Below are 4,214 nucleotides of genomic sequence, written 5' to 3' on the forward strand. Positions count from 1 at the left end.
TCCAGGATCTCCAGCCAAATGGGCCTGGAGAAAAATTGCTGCCTGACCCCAAATTGGTGATCAGCATTTCCCCGGGTGTGTAAGAAAGGGTTACGAGAGCTAAGCACTGATGCAACCCTTCCTTCTCTCCTTCCCTCTTTCTCATGACCAGCCTAAGATCACAGAATCAGCATTGCTGTCAGATAGCCATCTAGCCTCTGTTTAAAAACCTCCAAGGAAGGACAACCCACCACCTCCTGAGGAAGCCTGTTCCACTGAGGAACTGCTCTAACAGTCAGGAAGTTCTTCCTAATGTTTATCTGCAAACTCTGCTGATTTAATTTCAACCCACTGGTTCTGGTCCAACCTTCAGGGGCAACAGCCCAAAATCACATTTGCCTTTTTAGCTACCACATCACACTGCTGACTCATGTTCAGTGTATGGTCCACTAAGACCCCTGGATCCTTTTATATAACTTAAAACACCTTTAATATAAACACTAACAATGCAGTCCTAACGACACTTTCCTGGGAGTAAGCCTTACTGAATAGACCTCTGTAGGATTCTGAGTAGACCTGCTTATGATTGCTGTGTAAAACACCATACTCGCTCTACGCTGGCCTTCCCTTGAGACTGACCCAGAAACTCCAGCTGATCCACAATGCGGTGGCATGAGTCCTGACAGGAACACCATGGACAGTACATATACAACCTGTGCTGCACCAACTACACTGGCTTCCAGTAGTCAGATGTAAGGTGCTGGTATTGACCTTTAAGGCCTTGAGCAGTCTGGGACCAGCGTATCTTCGGGACTGTCTCCTCTGGTATATCTCTGGGAGGGCATTACACTCTGCTGAGAGTAATCTGCTGGTGATCCCTAGCCCCAAAGACATCCAGCTGTCCTTGACCAGACTCTCTGCCAACTTCCATTAGGGCCCTGCAGAACTTAATGGAATCCTGCAGGGCCTGTAAGGCAGAGATGATCCGCCAGGCTTTTGGTTGAGGACAGCAATAGTTTCCATCCTAGCTGGCACCTTCCCCTTTTCTTTCTTTTTTCCATCTTGCCCACTTCAGCCTCCTCCTTAACCTGCCCATGAAATGGAAGAACAGTCCAAAGCATGTTTTAGATTAAATTATAGATGCCATCTGAAGATTGTGAAATTTTGGGGTTAATTGATTGCTGATTTTAACCTGTATTTTTTGTATGCTCTAATTTACTGCCCAGAGCTCTGTGTACTCAGGGATGGGGCAAAGCAGAAATGATGGTGATGATGATGATGTTCAAAAGTTCTTGAGTAGGAGAAATAGATTGTAGCTTATTGCTCTTGGGACAAAATTCCTGCGCACAAGCCTTCATCACCACAGTTCATGTTTCCCAGGTCAAAAGCTATTAACATTCTTTTTTTCTTCAAGCAATATAACCACAGGGTTCAAATGTTATAAACACAGTCAGCTGGGGTGGAGCTACAGCTCAGTGACAGAGTGTTTGTAAATGTCTCAAGTTCAGCCTTTGGCACCTCCAGTTAAGCAGAACAGGTAGTAGTTGATGTGAAAGATCTCTACATAAGACCCTGAGAGCCAGTCTCTAATCTGGAGAACCAGGTTTGATTCCCCATTCCTCCACATGAAACCTGCTGGGTGACCTTGGGCCAGTCACAGTTCTCTCAGAGCTCCCTCAGCCCCACCTACCTCATGAGGTGCCTGGTGTGGGGAGAGGAAAGGAAGGCGACTCAGACTGTAAGCTACCTTGAAACTCTTTATGGTAGAGAAAAGTGGGGTAAAAAACCCCAACTCTTCTTCTTCTACGCCAGAGAGTTGCTTCCAGTCAATAGACAATGCTGACCTGGATAGGCCAATGGTCTGACAGTATGTGGCAGTTTTGTGTATATCAGGATGGATGACCCTGCTGGATGACCCTGAATGAGAAAAACAGCAATGATGATGATGCATGGCTAAAACTAACAACTAAGCATTTCACCTATGCTTCATCAGGGGAATCTGTAAAACTATAGACAAGTCTCAAAAATAACAGACACATATATCATTTAAAAAAAACAGAAATTAAAACAAAATTTTCTAAAGACAGTGACTATTGAGCCTGTGAGAAAAACAAGTAATACACTAATATCCCAGGAGCCAGAAGCCAGTACACATGGCATAAACCACTGTCAATTTCCTCACATATCCCTTTTAAGAAAACATACTCCAGAATGCACATTATTGAAATCACAGTGTTTTATCAGGTCAACAGACCTGTTGTTATATCCTTGAAATTGTTGCTGCTTATTAGCTACCTTGAGTCTGAGATAAGGTGGGATCTGATTATTTTAAATAAATATGTAAGTAGTTCTTAAAAATACAGACTAGTCTCACAGATTCACATAAGTTTTTTTTTAAAAGGTTGAATATGGCTAACATGCACATTAGCATTGCCAGAAAATTCCCTCTGGAGATTTCTCAGTGGGGAAAAAGGAGGGTTATAAATGCAGTAAATAAATAAATATCACTGTGGAGACATAAAGGGGAAAGGGGCTTTTTGTTTAAATGAAATGAGAATTCATAGAGTGACAGACACACTGTTATAATGTTATGACAAATTGGCAGTTGCCAATTGAATAAAGAAAAAGTGTCTCTGATGGTGGGGGGAAATGGCCTCCACAGAGCAGGAAAAAAAGGTGCCAATGCGGGTGGGACCAAGAAGATCTGGGGTTTTTTATCCATATGGATGCCACCCTGACTTTGTTGCAATCTTAATCAAAATATCACAGCAAAGTAAGTTTGAAAAAGACCGATAGAAAGATCAGGGAAATCCAGGAGGTACCTAGAGAAACATTGCAATGCTGTGGGGAAGCAGGATTTTTTTTAAAAAAAACCCCAAACACATTTCCCAATAATAACCCAATAACATCCAAGCCATGGCAAACAACCTGGTGTAAGTGATCTTAATTTCTGATCACACTCTAAAAATTGCCCTGTTAAAGCAATAGCATTATGCAAAATCTATTTGGGCAAGCATAGCTGATAATCCATAGAGGCAAACTCTCTAGGGCAAAATCCAGACGGGCATAATGACAACTTATCTGTTAAGACACTTGAAGGCAAGGACAGAGTTAAAATCTAGCCTTTTCTTTGTAAACTTGTGTCTTAGTTACCCTTTGACTGCACAAGCTGAAAGAACTTTGCAGTTAATTAGGATTATGCCAACCTGTTAAGTAAGTAGGGCAGAAAGAATGGCAGAGATAATTACAGTATGAGCAGCTTCAGTTCGTATTAGGTTTCACTCCCTGATAACAGATAGAGGTGTTATTTGCCATTTAACAATCTCCTAGCATAGTAAAGCAGGTCTCAGCAGATGTTTTGGCAAATGATCCATATTGCTTTTGGGACTGAAACAGCTTCATCTGCCTCCTACTCAAGCAGTAGCTAGAGAAAAGCCTCACAACTGCAAAGGGTAAACAGGGCATGACCTGTTGATAAGTGGGCGATATACTGGTCCTTTCCACATTTGCCTGCCACTCCATATTTTCTCAGTGTTTGAGTCAAGGCAATTTAAGGGCGATTCTGCATCTAGCATTCACTCCACATTTTCTCAACTAGGAGGGGAAAGTGCAGCTCAAAACCACATTCAAATAGGGGGGGGGAAATTCCATACTGCCTGCTAAGTCACCCCTGAATGGCCATAAAGCAGCCATAAATCTATGCAGAAGGTACCATAAAAGCCAATGATCAAAGGAAGCGAAAGTGGCACAGAGTGTGGAGGCTACCATAAAATCCAGTGATCAAAGGAAGTGAAAGCAGCATGCAATGCAGAGGGGAATTTCTGTTCCAACTTGGATTTGCTAAAACAATGGACAGAAAAGCCAGTGTAGAATCAGCACAGCAAAACAGCATCCAAATAACCCAAGGCAACAGCACGCTGAAAAAAAACAGAATAAAAAGAAAGTTGAACTTGGTTTTAGTGCAGAATGGGGGGGGGCTGGATTAAAAAGAAGGTTTTAGTGCAGAATTACTTGGAGGACACCGTGGTGAACATGGATTAAAAGGGGCAACAGTGGGAGGGCTTCTAATGTCCTGGCCCCACTGGTGGACCTCCTGATGGCACCTGGTATTTCTGGCCACTGTGTGACAGAGTGTTGGACTGGATGGGCCATTGGCCTGATCCAACATTGGCTTCTCTTATGTTCTTAATCAATGGGAAAACATGATATTTACACATCTGGAAAGCACAAATGCC

The sequence above is a fragment of the Gekko japonicus genome, unplaced genomic scaffold (genome assembly GCF_001447785.1).
Source record: "Gekko japonicus isolate JY-2015 unplaced genomic scaffold, Gekko_japonicus_V1.1 scaffold2400, whole genome shotgun sequence".
NCBI lineage: Eukaryota > Metazoa > Chordata > Lepidosauria > Squamata > Gekkonidae > Gekko > Gekko japonicus.